The following is an 18,217-nucleotide window of genomic DNA, read 5'->3' as shown; positions in this document are numbered from 1 at the left end:
AATTGGGCAGCTGTGGACAGAGAAATGGGTATGTCAACACGTAGTGACTTGATGGCCTGTCAATTTAGCTTGATTTTCGGCAATGAGTCTTCTCAATATGGCCCTTCGGTGTCCGTAACATACAAATACAGCACTTAGGATTGCTTGTCTCACTCAACCTGCACATTGCCTTTGGGCTTTATTTGCTCACCGGTGGAAGTACTAGATGGAGTAATACTGTAGCGCCCATAGATTTCAGATGTTTGTACAGTTTTGAGTTCTTGTCTAGCGAAATTACAAAAAATTCCGAGCCGGTTGCCAACTCCATAGCTTTCCCTGCCTCTTTGGGACAAATTCAGATGATATCGGGCTTGTTAACATGGTTTATTCCAATGTTCGTTAAAAGGGAATCCTTCAGATCACTACCACTGTTGTCATGATTCACCATTTGTATCCATTTTCTTACCGGGCTTATGTCCTGTCATTTTATGTGACCTTTGCACTTCTTGGCAATATAGCCTTTTCAGTGACAGTTATAACACTCATCATGATACAGTATAAACAGGGCTGACGGGATGGCCTAGAGGTACGAAAAACTCGCCTCTAAGTGGTCTACCTGGGCTTGAATCCCGACCCAGCTATAAACTGTCATCCCAGTGTTTCACAGGCAGGGTGACTCATCAATGTGTTTGCCGTCCCTCAGAAGGACCTCTAGCTAGTGTCCCATCTGCCCGCATTCGTCACTGGACGTTAACTATCCCACAATGTCCTTCGCGAAGAGGAGGCGAGCGATCGCCGGCACCATGAACAAATTCCAAATTCCTGCCATAACCTGCAGAAGACATTGCATCAACGCACAGCCGCACCCTCAGCCAATGATGCTTCACCGCAGCCTTGTGCTGCATAGGAACAAAGAAGAAGAATGCTGTAAGTAACAAGTGTCAGGGTGTGATTCTGTCTCCATCGGAAACAAGACCCGCTGTAATTTCCATTATTCTGGGCCCAAAACGGCCCACAAGACATTGACCCAGACTTACTGGTCACCTTGTCTTCAGTTACACCCTTACCTCATAGCTCTACTGTATGGAGTATTTTGTGGCAGTTTGCATGGCAATTGCTCGTTCAGTGGATCTCTGAAAATTACGTTGATTTTCATACAACAGGTGCTTTCGAATACTCTGCCTCTTCATTCCGCAAATGAGTCAGTCTTGTTGCATGTCTGGATGTCTGTCTGGTCATCTGTCTGTCTGGTCGTCCATTAACTTTTTGCTATTTCTGCTACTTCTCCCTTATCACCCGGCTGATTGTTCTGAAGCTTGGCATGAATACAAGACAGTAGAGGCCGCACAATTACTCGAGCCTCGAATTTTTGATTTTGGATTAAGGGAGCTCCCAGGGAATGGGGTGTTACCCCCTGAAACTTCAGATCCCTACTCATCCCTTATTTACCAACTGATTGTTCTGAAACCTGATTTAGCCCTTCTACTCGATGGTCAGCAGGTTTGCCTGGTCTTAGATTTTTTTGATTTCGTATCAGGGGGCAGAAGGCCTCCCACGGGGTCCCCCCAAATCAGCAGAGATCTGAACTAACCCTAACCCTAACCCTAACAACTCGGGTTAGGTAGGTTAGGGTTAGGTTAGGTAGGTTAGAGATGACCAGTGCACGCGTGGCTATTTTTTTGGATGCATATTGTATATCATAAATTATCCCCAATAATTTTACCCAAATCCCCACAAAAGTTGGTGTATGGCTGGTCAAGTGCAGTGAGATTTCAAAGGTATCTGTACGTTTTAATGCCAACTGCACTAAATAATGCTGGCACCTGCTTCTCATCTTCAATGCCATTCACTGGAAAATACTTTTCCATTCGCTTCGAATATACTTGCTCGTCCATGCGACATTCATCAAATAACTCTATGCTGCCAATGTAGTCCGCCATATTTGTTTCTCGAAAACAAATCTCGACTTTGCCCCCAGGCTCTCGCCCAGCTGTCGGACCAGTGGAAGCCACAACCCAGTTCAATGTGCCACAGATGCTCCACGTCCCAAAGTTGTCTCGCCACTTCAGTGAATCGCAGTGGGTTTCGAAATGCCACACTGGCTCAACAGAGTTTCAATAACTTTGCTGTAGCAAATCAATCCCATTCTTGTGACCCATTTATTATGTAGGCTATACGATGAGGATTCATGGGCACCGCAATAACCACGCCAAGCATGGGAAATAGCAGAGAGCGCACTACTTTATTTAAGCACTACTTAATTTAACAACGCAGGGCCATGTCCTTCCTCAGGAGCAGGCCTGATGCAGAGAACCTATGATTTTCAATGTAAAGTATTTACAAATACACTACACTAGCCGTCCCAGAGACTCGTATTCTGTCTTGTGAATCACTCTTAACCAACCCGATTGCACAAATACTATTACTCGACTTATAACATTTTAGAGAATCGTAACATAGGATGATGTGAAAGAAGCATGGTGGAAGTGATGTGGAGTGCAATATCATGAAAGTGCTCGATGTGAAACAGTACCATACCGTTGCAATTCCAACGGAGTCAAAATCAGAAACACAGATAGCAATTAATGTTCAAGCACGAAAGTAACATTTAGAGAGAGAGAGAGAGAGGGAGAGAGGGAGGGAGGAGGGAGAGAGGGAAGGAGAGAGGAAGGAAGGAAGGAGACAGGGAGGGAGGAAGAGAGGGAGGGTGGTAGGAGGGAGGGAGAGAGGGAGGAAGGAGGGAGAGAGAGAGAGGGAGGGAGGACGAGAGTGAGGAAGGAGGGAGAGAGGGAGGAAGGAGGGAGGGAGAGAGAGAGGGACAGAGAGAGGGAGGGAGACAGAGAGGGAGGGAGGAAGGAGGGGGAGATGGAGGGAGAGGGAGAGAGAGAGAAGGAGGGAGTGAGAGAGAGTGAGAGTGAGAGAGAGAGAGAGAGAGGGGGAGGAGGGAGAGAGGGAGGAAGAGAGGAAGGAAGGAAGGAGAGAGGGAGGGAGGAAGGGAGGGAGGGTGGTAAGAGGGAGGGAGAGAGGGAGGAAGGAGGGAGAGAGAGAGAGGGAGGGAGGACGAGAGTGAGGAAGGAGGGAGAGAGGGAGGAAGGAGGGAGGGAGTGAGAGAGGGAGAGAGAGAGAGAGAGAGAGCGACAACAGAGAAGAGAGAATGAAAGAGGGAATGAAACGGACACACCAATAACCTTGGTTGAAAACAAAAAAGCATGACAAAAACACGGTGCTTATGCATTTTTAAACATGCAATAATCAGAAGGCCTGGCCGTCACATGCACATGGTCAAGCTCGAGCCGCAGCATTAATTATTAACATTGGCTCAGAAAGTCGTAAACTGCTGCCCACTACCTGCCTCAAACTCATCACCTGTACAAAAAGCAGGAGGCATGACAATCACATTCGTGCCTCGAGCAAGCGAAAGCAACACAGTTTGAAATTTTGACATAACAAACTCGCTATTTTATTATGTCATATTCCCATTCTGAATTTAGGGCCTGTTTTCAAAAGTTTACAGAATTGCTGTTTTGCTGTTTGTTTGTTTTTTCAATGTCTTGACTTCTTTTTTCTTCTAATATTCAAAAAATTTGCCACGCTGGTAACAACTAAAGTGGTGTGCTCAAGTTATTTTCTTTCTCGGTGGCTCATTCGATGAATGACAGTTTTAAATCTATAGCTCCAGGGATTTGAAAAATAAAACAAAAACAAACCAATAGATATGTTTGGGTTGAAGACAAAGTCAATCTAGTTGAAGCCCTTCTGTATGAGTCACTGGTATTTTTAGTTGATGAGCCCATAAACGATGCACATTCCTGTGGTATACTAGGCAGGGGTAGTCCATGGAAATACCGAGGATTAAACAAGAAGACCTCATGCAGAGTATGATACTTGCAAAATCCACACCTAGAAATAAAATGTTGCAATGGATACATCAAATTGTCCATTTCATTAGGTTTTTTAATTGACGATCTTAATCAAAGCTTGGGTGAATTTGATTAAAGTCGACGATTTTTCATCTGAAAATTGACGATTTTAAAAGTTTGACCTTGACTTGACTTTTGACCTTAAATAGTTGGTTTCTCAATTCAGTGAGGCGCTATGCAATTGCTGTTTACGTTTCAAGTGAATCGGATGAAAATTAACGATTTTTCATCCGAAAATTGACGATTTTTCATCCGAATATTGACGATTTTTCATCTGAAAATTGACGATTTTTCATCTGAATATTGACGATCTTTCATCTGAAAATTGACGATCTTTCATCTGAAAATTGACGATCTTTCATCTGAAAATTGACGATCTTTCATCTGAAAATTGACGATCTTTCATCTGAAAATTGACGATTTTTCATCCGAATATTGACGATCTTTCATCTGAAAATTGACGATTTTTCATCTGAATATTGACGATTTTTCATCTGAAAATTGACGATCTTTCATCTGAAAATTGACGATCTTTCATCTGAAAATTGACGATTTTTCATCTGAAAATTGACGATTTTTCATCTGAAAATTGACGATTTTTCATCTGAAAATTGACGATTTTTCATCTGAAAATTGACGATTTTTCATCTGAAAATTGACGATTTTAAAAGTTTGACCTTGAGTTGACTTTTGACCTTAAATAGTTGGTTTCTCAATTCAGTGAGGCGCTATGCAATTGCTGTTTAAGTTTCAAGTGAATCGGATGAAAATTAACGATTTTTCATCTGAAAATTGACGATTTTTCATCTGAATATTGACGATTTTTCATCTGAAAATTGACGATTTTAAAAGTTTGACCTTGAGTTGACTTTTGACCTTAAATAGTTGGTTTCTCAATTCAGTGAGGCACTATGCAATTGCTGTTTAATTTCTATGCAATTGCTGTTTAATTTTTACAAGTTTATAGGATGAAAAGTGACGATTTTTCATAAGAAAATTGACGATTTTAAAAGTTTGACCTTGAGTTGACTTTTGACCTTAAATAGTTGGTTTTCCAATTCAATGAGGCACTATGCAATTGCTGTTTAATTTTCAAGTTGATATAATGAAAAGTGATGATTTTGAGAACAAAATTGATGATCTAGAAGTTTGACCTTGAGTTTACTTTTGACCTTAACATGGTTGGTTTCCCAATTCAGTGAGGCACTATGCAATTGCTGTTTAAGTTTCAACTGAACCGGATGAAAATTGACGATTTTAAAAGTTTGACCTTGAGTTGACTTTTGATCTTAAATAGTTGGTTTCTCAATTCAGTGAGGCACTATGCAATTGCTGTTTAATTTTTACAAGTTTATAGGATGAGGTTTATAGGTTTATAGGATGTACATGCCCTTCTTGTACATGCCCTTCTTGTACATGCACATTCTTTTGCTCTTCTTCTTGTACATGCCCTTCTTTCATTTCCTCTTTTATTAGTGTAATTAATAAACCATATTTGTTCTTCCCTACCTTTTGATTTCCTCTCATCCGATCGTCTTTGTCTTTTTCCCCATTAAGTACCCGTGGCACGATTAGAACCGCTCAGAATCGGGTTAGTCTTTTTGCTAACGGCTCAACTCGTGGATTGCTAAACTGCTCGGCAATTTCCACCTGTCCGTGGTTCGAGCGGGAGTTATTTCCCTGCTTCACGGAGGGATTGGCACGCAGGTATTTGGGACTCCATCTTGACCAGTCACCCTGGCCAATCTCGCCTGCGGTGGAGCATTATAATTTCCAGGGCTGGGGGATCGGCCAGCTTAAAAGGCAAGGGGATTAACCCCCCCTTGGTAAGGGGAGCGCCGACCCCCGGATCTGCAACAATTGGATGAGGCCAGTCTTTATGTCGCAGACGTTACCTAGCAGGTAACGTTACCTAGCTCAAGCTAGTCCTTAAAACGATCATTCATTCATTCATTTTCATAGGATGAAAAGTGACGATTTTTCATCTGAAAATTGATGATTAGAAGTTTGACCTTGAGTTGACTTTTGACCTTAAAATAGTTGGTTTCCCCATACAATGAGGCACTAAGCAATTGCTGTTTAATTTTCAAGTTGATCGGATGAAAAGTGATGATTTTGAGATCAAAATTGATGATTTAGAAGTTTGACCTTGAATTGACTTTTGACCTTAACATGGTTGGTTTCCCAATTCAGTGAGGCACTATGCAATTATTGCTGTTTAAGTTCCAAGTGAATCGGATGAAAATTGACGATTTTTCATCTGAAAATTTACGATTTTAAAAGTTTGACCTTGAGTTGACTTTTGACCTTAAAATAGTTGGTTTCCCAATACAATGAGGCACTATACAATTGCTGTTTAATTTTCAAGTTGATGGGATGAAAAGTGATGATTTTGAGATCAAAATTGATGATTTAGAAGTTTGACCTTGAGTTGACTTTTGATCTTAAAATAGTTGGTTTCCCCATACAATGAGGCACTATACAATTGCTGTTTAATTTGCAAGTTGATAGGATGAAAAGTGATGATTTTGAGATCAAAATTGATGATTTAGAAGTTTGACCTTGAGTTGACTTTTGACCTTAAAATAGTTGGTTTCCCAATACAATGAGGCACTATGCAATTGTTGTTTAATTTTCAAGTTGATAGGCTGAAAAGTGATGATTTAGAGATGAAAATTGATGATATAGAAGTTTGATCTCAAGATGACATTTGACCTCAAAATCAATATGCTTCTTCCTTATGACCAACTCTACCATTTGGTGACGTTTCGTGAAGATCGGTTTAAAATTGTAACCTTTGGGTGATTGACACTCATACAAACAAATAGACAGACAGACAAACAGACAGAATAACAAACAAGACCAACCAATATACTTGGAAATTATTTGATTTCCGCAGGTTACAAACCGACAGGGGTGAAAACATAACCTCCACCCACCTTCGGTAGAGGTAGGGGGGGGGGGGTGGGGGGGAGCGGTGGGGTGAGGGATGGGAGAGGCAGGTTCCCATGGAGAGGCAGGTTCCCATTGAATAAGCGGATTAAGAATATGAAACAAATGCATATTAATGTTGAAGTCGACTTGGAATTATTATCTTTTCCTATATGAGAATCAGGCATCATAGGTTATAACTTTGCTTCTGATGGGCTGACGTTCTGCATCCTGATCCAATCACTGCAGATCCAACATCCTGACCTGGTTAGGCAGGAAATGGTAAACCACCTAGTGTATATATCCAGCCTTGCCGCTGCACAAAAGCAAATTTTAAATTGTTGGGACACGGAAGCCTTCTCCGCGGAGCTGGACTGGCTCCATTCTGGGGTTATTTGGATGGATGGAGTTGAAAGCACGTGTAATCTGGTTACTCTTTCTTCCAATTAAACAGGTGGCCACATAACCAAGCTTTTTTGTATACATAGTCGAGGCTCGTAGAAGAGTTGGTACACTGAATGGATCAGGACGTAAGAGGATGCAAAAATAACGAGAGATGCAGCAAACGGAACAGGAAAGAGATGGGGATTAAGCTGGCTGGCTTGAGATCACAAGGTCCTGAGTTCAAGTCCCTGCCGTCCGTTGAATTAACACCAGGTGGGTTGACTCAGCCTGTCATCCTTCCAAGATCAGCAAAATGAGTACCAGCTTACTGGTAATGGGGGGAACCGCATCAGGGGGAGCCACGCCCCCAGAAAATGATGCAACCAGCAGCCACAGGCTGCAAATGAAAAACCACTCGTAGACATCTAATGTACAAAATAAGCATTAAAAAAAACACAAGAAAATCGAAGTAGATGACAGGCAGTTTAAATGTTCGCTCAAGAAAATGCAATGGCCTACTTGATATTAGTATAACTAGTGGGGTCACCCGTGGGAATCCCACGGGCATGGAGGTGTATCGCTGCGATCGGGGCAGCCGTTTTTGTGGTACCCGGGACAATAACGTTAGGCGGGAGTCCAAACCTGAAAATGCTGGAGACCAAAGCAATTGGAAAAACAATACATACTATTTTACTCCAGGGGGTCCCAGGATGACCCACCCAAAATTTCGTTGCGATCGGTTCAGCCGTTTTTGCGGTACCTGGGAATGGACGGACGGACAGACAGACAGACATTTGGTGAATTATAGTAAGATGGCAAAACACACAAATTCAAATTCATTTTTCATGTGGATTCAAACAACAGGATGGCAAACAGACGATAACCTAACTCTCCTGCTGAACAACGGGAATGATTGATATTTTAATCAACAATGGCCTGCATTTTGTGAGAAATATCATATCTATCGTTGACATTCCTAATAGTCTCTTTAATGTGATCAAAGTAATTTGCAGCTTTTCTTTTTCTCAAAATAAAACATTGGAGGAAGTTTCGGAAACTTTATGTAAAGTAGACAACTGAATAACTCGAATAACTCTTTAAAAAAAAAACATTCCTTATCAATTTGAAAGAAAAAGATTGTTTTGACATTTTTGAAGACTTGTTAAAGTGGAATAAGTGAAGATAGATGTTAACAAGAGAGAGAAGGCAGAGTTGGCTCATCATGTGATGTGACTAAGTGAAGACATACCATGTAGGCCTTACAGACACCAGGTGGTGAAGAAGGATGAATGATTTACTGTGATATAAACAAAATGGATACAGCTTTAATTACACGTGTCATGAACTCTTTTGATCCCATTGTCAATCCCAAAAAGAACAATGTAATGACAAATGCAAATATGCTCATTAGAAAGCCAGATTTGGGGAAGCTCAATTGTTGTTGTACTCAGGAAGGTGCCACTCCCAGATTCCCATCATGTGGATTTTAAAGTGTTGACTTAAACTGCCTGTCATGTCTGCCTTCATTCATCGCTCGGTTTTGTCTTGACGTGTCCCATGGCATCCTCCACCAAGTCATTGTTGCAGCTCTTTGGCCTAATTAGAAATACACACCTTGGGTCACGTTTACATAGTTAATATTGATGCATTTCTCAGTTCCATTATGCTTCCACCGACTATAAGTGACACAAACGTTCTGATCTTTAAATTATGACAATTTTTTATTTAGAGCACACCTGTTGATTTGCAAGCAAATAAATGGGATACCTTCTCATCAATAAGCAGGTGCACCATAGAAAACGCTGATGTGAACTGGAAGATTGGCAGATGCAATGAAAATACACACTCTCGTAATGTATGCGTCCATATCCTTTAAATGTTCATGAATGTAGCACATGTAATTTGACATGTAATGTAGCACATATAATGTACATGTAATGTACATGTATCACATGCAATGTAGCACATGTAATTTGTCATGTAATGTGGCACATGCAATGTAGCACATGTAATTTGTCATGTAATGTAGCACATGTAATGTAGCACATGTAGCACATATAATGTACATGTAATGTACTAATGTAGCACATGCAATGTAGCACATGTAATTTGTCATGTAATGTAGCACATGTAATGTAGCACATGTAGCACATATAATGTACATATAATGTACATGCAATGTACTTATGTAGCACATGCAATGTAGCACATGTAATTTGTCATGTAATGTAGCACATGTAATAAAGCATATAATGTACATGTAATGTACTAATGTGTGTGGCTCGTGCAATGTAGCACATGTAATTTGTCATGTAATGTAGCACATGTAGCACATATAATGTACATGTAATGTACTAATGTAGCACATGCAATGTAGCACATGTAATTTGTCATGTAATGTAGCACATGTAATGTGGCACATGTAGCACATATATTGTACATGTAATGTACTAATGTAGCACATGTAATTTGTCATGTAATGTAGCACATGTAATGTAGCACATGTAACACATATAATGTACATATAATGTACATGCAATGTACTAATGTAGCACATGCAATGTAGCACATGTAATTTGTCATGTAATGTAGCACATGTAATTTGTCATGTAATTTGTCATGTAATGTAGCACATGTAATTTGTCTTGTAATGTAGCACATGTAATTTGTCTTCCATAAACACACCTTTCATTAAATCTGGATTAATCATTGTGGCAAGTCACGTAAAAGTTTTCTTTTCTTGATTCATGACCTCAATACAGAAATAGAAAAAGACTAGAACGTCACTCGGTAGAGCGCATACCTCCACCAGACTGAACACTTTACGTCCCACTGATAGGCCAGATCTGGATTCGGACCTGAACCGACATCGAATCCGCTTGTTCTTGTCACCTACCCAACTCCTCCACCTATTTTGTCACAGGTCATCCACAACCTTTTGAATTCAGCCATATCTCTCAATGGTGAAGAATCAGTTAAAAAATTAAAAATTATTGTACCCGGATTCAAATCTTCACCAAAATCGAATCGATTCGTCCTTGTCACACACAATCTGCTCACCAAGTTTTATCCGAATCCGTCCGCAAACTTTTGCGATATCCTGCTATAGTGTATATAGTTTTTGGCCCCATCAGTAAATGGTGAATATAATCAGTTTAAAAAAATTATCAAATCGTGATCTGGATCCGGATTTTCACTAAAACCGAATCGATTCGTCCTTGTCACACACACAACCTGTCCACCAATTTTCGTCCAAATCCATCAATAACTTTTTGAGATATCCCGCAATGTATCGTTTTTGGCCCGATCTCCTAATGGTGAAGAATCACTTAAGAAATTAAATAATTCTCATATCCGAATCCATATTCAGATCTTCACCAAAATCGAATCCATTTGTCCTTGTTCCTTCCTCAAATGTGTTGTTCTTCAGTTTCATGTAATCTATGTATGCAAACGATTTTATTTGACAAAGTTACAGAAATACTTCTTTGCGAGTGTCAATGTGCGAATAATAAGTACGATGGGTTCACAAAAGAGAAGGGAAATACAAAGGGAAATGTTACATTTACATTTCACATGCAAAGAATAAAGTTATTTCTGTGAAATTCATTATAACAAGGCATGTGGTACAAAGGAACTATATATAACAGGCAGACAGGCCACAACGTTCCTTAAGAAGATTTCGACAGAATTTTAAACAATTTCCGAGTTACATAAATCCGAATCATGGAAGGAAAGCTGCTTAAAAATGAAGCCCTCCGCTTTGTAGAGTGGGATGTCTTTGCCTCTTTTATGTCTCTCAAACACGCAAATGATTTCACATCTTCTTGATTCCTCTTCCATCATGTGCAGCCATGCTTCCTTTTGCTCCAAGAAAACTATCAGCAATGCAAAGGATACCGTTCTAGATTTGTCTTGTCTAACTGTTGTCCTTTACACACCGTTAATTGATTCAACTGTCTGGGCCCTTGTCTTATCGCATATTGATTTTGTGCTTTCACATCGAATGTGTGCGTGGGTCTTGAGCATGCAATCATCCACCATATTAAACACAATGTCAGTTTGTGTGTTTGTACAGATGTCTGTCCCCCTTCATACGGATGATTCGAGTCAGATTTTAAAAGTCAATTTTTTTTAACACAAATGTGTGTTCACTGCGGCCTATTTTTGCGGGTAAAACAAAGTCGAAAAACATTTTCAATAAAAGAGTAATTAATGTCTCATCTATTGGAATTGTAGACGGCGGCTTGCAAACTGAGCCTCAACGGCGGTGAACAAAAGCGGTTTTTTAAATCACAATAAATACATGGTGCAGGGAGGTGAAATGATGTGCAACATGATGTGCAATGCGTACAGAGTAAAACGAGTGGTCATTTACATCTGTAGGATGTCTAATAAATGAAGAAATATATGCACACCTGATACTAGGCCGAGGCTTCAGACCTTGGCATGCTCACAAGGCTGCACCGTCGAATAGACTATTCCAACCCAAAATTTTTGACGGGTTTTTATACTCGTGTTTCCAGAAACCTCAACTGCCATCGCTCTCTATTTCTCTCTGCCTGATTGAATGACCTTCAGATACAACTATTCAGGTTATGGACCCGCAGTTTAGAGAGGTTCTGTGGTTGATCAGTCGAAGACGTTGTGATAGGCCAGTTCCCAGCGCATGATCCAGATGACCATGAAATCAGGTAGTAAGTAAGCTGAAGGAATTCTTCAGATTCTGCTTTTATTCTCATCTTTCATTCTTTCTCTTTCTCTCTTCTCTCCTTCCAAGTTCTCCCTCTCCCTCCCTTTTTTTCCACCTAAACTATTTTAAAAAGAACAAATTCCTACCCCATCTTCATCCATTTACCACAACTTACACAGTCTTTAACCTCTTACTTTTCTAACTTTCTGAAACCATGTGGAGTCCATCCTTTCTGAAAACCTTAATCCTCAGGTTGCTTTTGAACAAGGGAAGCCATTGTGAATTGCGGCCTCGTACATTTTTTGCCTTTTCGAATGACAAGGAATAACAATGCTAATTTCTCAATGGTACAGCACCATTTGTATCATACTAAGTCTTCATTTAATTATCGCTTTGTTATCTGCCTAACAAACGCCCTTGAACCGCAAATCCGCAAACTTAGGGGTTAATGGGGGAAAATATGGCGAGGGACTTCAGCTTTAAAATTTGTCCAAACTGCACCTTAATTAACACGTTTGTGGATTGTTTTTGTGATATTTATTTATTTATTTATTTTCATGAATAAAAGATTTATTAAGAACATAAATTAAAGTATTATTTTCTCGAGTTATTAAGATCTTGAGACTTACCTTTAATAATAATGATGATAAACTTGATCCTATAACGCGATGGTGATGTTGGTGATTGCTACGCTAAAGACGAGTTGATGGAGATGATGATGTTGCAGGGGGGGGGGGGGGGGTTATTGTGTTGACGGTCCATGTTAATCAGGTGAATGAATGTGGAAAATAGTTCTCCAACCTGCGATCATTCGAGAACATTGACCGGCATTCGCAAACCGTGCCTCAATACATTCATCGCGATAGAGCAAATCCACGAATGGGAAACCCATAAACGGCAAGGCCCTCCTGTACTTCGTTTTTCAATAAAACTTTTTTTGGCTTTTTGAAAGCCCACTCTTGTGTTCCACAACTTGTGAGCACTGAATGTTCACAAGTTCTGTCTTTCTGAATGTTGCATGCGGAAGAGATCACGCATTACCTGGAGTCCTAGACCAATAATCCAGAGCACAAAGTGATATGTAGATACTAGATTTTGGTAAAGCATTTGATTCTATGAACTGCCTTTACAGGCCATTTTCCCCTGCAGGGCGGGGATTGGCCTTTTGTGGCACCGTGGTCCCCTTTCTGAAGCAATGTTTTATGGCCGGATGCCCTTCCTGCCGCCAACACTGTTAGTCACCTCTTGCGACACACAGGGAATTACCAGTGAACTAGTACTCAATTTGCCGACCTCGGAAGGATGACAGGCTGAGTCAACACCCCTGGTGTTAATTCAGCGATCGACCAGGATTCGAACCCAGGATCCTAGGATCCCAAGCCGGCACCCTAACCGCTAAGCCAACACCCGGCTCTATAAAAGCATGGAACATCAAAAACTCCTGAGTAAAATCTACCACCTTGGGATAAGACATGAAACCTTGAAATGGACAGATACCTGGCTTTCCAAGACAAGTCAATGTGCTGTTGTTGATAAAGAAACATCCCAAACAATACAAGTCACACCAGAATCTAGGTTCTAGATGCATTGAGGGATTGGTCTCACAGATGGCAAATGCCTTTCAATGCGTCAGGTTCACATACTACATGACGAGGGCAAACCATAGCTCCATTCACCACAGCCGTTACCTTGGTGTCAACCTATCAAGCAACATGACATGGAATCATCATGTGAACCAAGTTGTGAATGATGCAAACAAAATCCTAGGATTTGTAAGGCTAAACCTAACAAAATGTGTCACAAACGTTAGGATTGCTGTGTACAAGGCATTGGTAAGTCCCAAACTTGAGTATGCTGCATCAGTTAGGGGTCCCAACCAAACATACCGTACCTTGTGCTGTAAATAGACTGCAAATGGTGCAAAGACATGCAGAACGGTTTGTCTCCAATGACTACGCCAGAACCTCCAGTGAATATACTTACGTGCATATGTAAGCCATCGTTCATAATATGTGTGCCAAGTTTGTGCAAGATGGGTAAATGCGTGTCCGGGAAATGGTTGAGGACGTGTTCAACGTCGGGTTTTTTCAACTAAAATGGCCGCCAGTCGGCCATCTTTGATCGCATCGCCAAACAAAATGATGCGCATATGTATACCAGCATGTTTTGTCTTTGTGCTAAGTATGAACAAAATCAGTCCGTACATCTGAGACATGCTTGTCCATATCTGAGATGTGGATGCACGCACGCATGTACGGACAGATGGATGGAAAGACGAGACCCACTCTCCAACGGGGGCTAATAACATTCATTAGCTCACTTGAAACGTCGTCCCGGGGACCTTATGGGATGGTGCGTCTTTGGTCCGTCAGTCTGTCAGTCTGTCAGTCCATAAACATTAAACACTTTCACCTTCTTCTCCAAAACTGCTAATGGGATTGTGCCCAAACTTGGCAAAAGTGATAATTGGTATGTTGCAACTCAAGTTTGTTGACGGCATTAAAAAATCTGGATCTAAGGGCGTCTATCGGATGTCAACGTGGGTCCAGGTTTGACCCCCCAAAATAGGTATTTGCACTTTTCTCAGAACCTACACACACAATTTTGATGAAACTTCACCACAACCTTCATCATCCGTGATGTACCAATGTTTGTTCAAGGCATTAGAAAAATTGGGGTCTTAGGAGGTATACGGGGTTGGGGGAGAGGAGGTTACCCCCCCAAATCGGTATTTTTTTTTGTTTGTTTGTTTAAATTTGATGATTATGTTAGTTGATTCTACATGCTGCCCTGTCTTTAAGCAACCATTGAAATAGGTTTAAAATACCTTTAGTCAGTGCAGTATATTGTTTATTGTTTATTCTACCAGGTGAGCAGCAGGGGTATTGCCCCTATGTTTTTATTTTATATTTATGCTTGCATTTTAAATCACTGGCTTACTCAATCAATGTCTCAGATGTACGGACTGATTTTGTTCATACTTAGCACAAAGACAAAACATGATGGTATACATATGCGCAACTGACAAAAAATATACAAAAGTCGGAATATTTTGAATATAAGTGAGAAACACATCTACAAATGAAATGTTGTCAAAGCTAAATTCGACCTTCAGCACAAATGCCACGATGAGGGTGAAAATAATGAGGACGAATATAATTCGAGTGGCTCAGAGTTGCGCTTCTCCAACCATTTCCCCAGGATAGTTGTTGACCCTGATGAAGTTGCTGAAATAATGGGCATGTAACATTTGACCTGGATGTCCTCCATGGCACCTCTTGTGATGTTTCTCACATCAGTGACTTTGGCGCCCATGCGCATCCTCTAGAATTATAGCTGTTGAAGCAGTAAAACGGTAGCAATGGGAGGAAAACTCACATGAGAGTAAACAAAGGCAACAACTAAAAATACAACAAAATGGAAATGGGAATAGTGGAATAGAGTGATGTGAGTAGGGTGCAAAGGATGAAGAATCTTCAAGATGAGCTGGTTTGGAACATCCATCATACTGCCATGACACAAATTGAAAACGAGTCTCGGACATAAATATTTCAATGGCCGATTATTTAGAAAGAAATTACTGCAGAAATTCCCTCTTCTCGGAGAAAGCTTCGTGCCGCTTTCAAGCCAGAATCAATAAATATATCTAAAGGTTGAAGAAAGTGGATGTATGATAAAAGCATTTAGCATCAGATTTGTTGAGGCTAACCCTAACCCTTTGGTACCACTCTGCCCAGAAAAGATTGCAGTTGATCGTCTGCCGATGTCTTGACTCACTTGTTAAAAAGTGAAGAAAGGCAATTTTTACAATTTCTAATCGGCAGTAAAAAACAAGAAGCAAAAACATGAACCACAGAAAATAATAAATCTATTGAGTATGAAAAATCATAATACTTTGTAAAAAATAAAATAAAATAAAATCAATCAAAAGTATCATTATAAAGAATCAAAATCAATAAAAAAACAATCAAAAATAATTTGGTAAAAGTAAATAAAGTGGAAATTATTCTGAAAAGGCATTGCCTGCGTGATGTCACAAATGGTGAATGGAACTTCATTTGAAGATGAAGCTCCAGAGGATATCACCGCCTTTATCGTTTTTGTTACTTACGTTCAGACTCATAATTTTCCCCTTGAGCTAACCCCACGCCAAAATGGATAAAAAGGCTTGGCACGCATCGCTGGGCCAATATGTGATTACATGGCCACAGATAGTGCGATGCTTATTGAGCACTTAACCATGCAGCTCTGCACCCTCCCATAGTGCTTCCCAATTCCACATTGGCTGGACAGGGGCAAATGCAAGATGCTCTATCGACAGCCATTAGACATGCAAAAAATAAATGGATGAACAAAAAATGAAAAATAAATAAACTTTATATTGCAGGAAGTGTAATAGTTCTCCCACAACACTCTTTAACATGTCTCATCATGACTTGATAACTTGCTGTAATTTTCACGTATTCATTAGTGCTCTATTTGTCCCATGTGATGACTGATTTTCCCAAATACTGATGAGGTTACTCATTACTTGTATCCATCATAAATTAGGATCACTTGTATTTTTCTTTTGTTGTAGAATGTTTTTACACAATTTTATTTAGGTCAGAGTTTTCTTAATGTCCACAATCATTTTGAAAACCCAATGAGCCATGCTTTGAACAATTAAAGTATTTGTCAACTATCAAATATAACCCAAACAAGTACAGATACATTCAAAGTACACCACCCCCATGCCAAATAAATACCATATCTTCCAGTGCGCAACATTGCCGGGGCACCTCAGTGACGCCGCGCAGCACATGGAAATGGAATTTGGGAGGAAGCGGTGTACCAGAATTGATTGATAAATTGCGTAATTAAAATAAATAAATAATAATCGGTAAAATAATTAATTTCTTCATCAATTGGCTAAAGACATGCCTAAATCACCACTGCTTTATCCAAATCTGCACCTTTTTGAAAATTAATCAATCAATTCATCGAAAAATTAAATAATTAATTGATTAATTGATTAATAAATCAAAAATACTCTTTAAAGCCAAATCACTTGGTCACTGTCATGCCCAAATATCAGCTTCCTCTCTCAAAAGGTGCCGAAGATATTGCCCAGATGAGAAAGAAAATAAATACGTAATTAATAATTAAAATAAATAAATAATAATTGTAAAATAATTAATTTCTTAATCAATTGGCTAATAGCGTACCTAAACCACCAGTGTTTCATCCGAAGCTGTAACCTTTTGAAAATTATTTGATGCAGTAAGAAATTAGTTAAGTAATTAAATAATTAATCGATTAATTCATTTATCAATAAATGAAAAATGCATCAATTAATTGATTAATCAAAAAATAAAATATACTGTTTTTGCCAAAGCACATGCTCACTCTATTGTGCCCAAATTTTGTGTCTATTGTGCACATGCTTACTCCCATAATCATGATAATCATGATTAATGTCATGATTCATATATATCCCAAATTGTATTGGGATATATATAAATGTAAATTGGTTATTGGGGTAGATAATGGAATAGGTTCGGTTGGCAGAAATGGCTTTTTTGGTGTGACTTACCCTGTATTTAATAGACATTTTATTACTCTTATTCACAAAAGTGACTTTTTGTTGATGTTTTACCAAGCAAATGTCTATACAAAATGAATTAGATTATTTAATACAAAATGAATGTAATTAATTGAAATGTACATTTAAAAAAAAATTACATTTTAAATTAAATGTCCAAATTTATTTAAATTAAATTTATTTATTTATTATTAAATTAATAAATAATTAAATTATTATTATTATTATTACATTAAATTATTATTAATTTATTCATTTTAATTGAATTTTGATTAAATCTTTAATTATTTTTTTTGTAATTTTATTTAGTACATAATAGATTTAATTAACCTCCTGGAAGAACACAATCCAGTCAATAAGAGAAGATAGTAAATAATGATAAGAATCTCTAGCATTTATTGGAAAGACTGATGACGATTTACTGAATACTTTTACTGAAATCTGTTCATTTCTCTACTTTTCGATAATAAAAGCTCCATTGAAATCATGTATTAATAATAATTATGGTACAACAATTTTTTTCCTTTTTAATCAGTGCAGAACAAATTAAAGAATTTGAATTAACTTTGATTTTAAAATGTTTTCTGTAATCATGCTAATAATTCCAAAAAAGCAAACATTGAACATTTAAAATCTGAATTGGACAATATGAAGTACGAAATCAAATGTGGCTGTGACGTCCAACTTTCATTTCTAAATGTTTTGTCTTTATGTTCCAGTAAATAC

The sequence above is a fragment of the Myxine glutinosa genome, chromosome 8, assembly GCF_964187855.1.
Source record: "Myxine glutinosa chromosome 8, kmMyxGlut1.1, whole genome shotgun sequence".
In the NCBI taxonomy this organism is placed as follows: Eukaryota; Metazoa; Chordata; class Myxini; order Myxiniformes; family Myxinidae; genus Myxine; species Myxine glutinosa.
Note: the sequence above shows the minus strand (reverse complement) of the source record.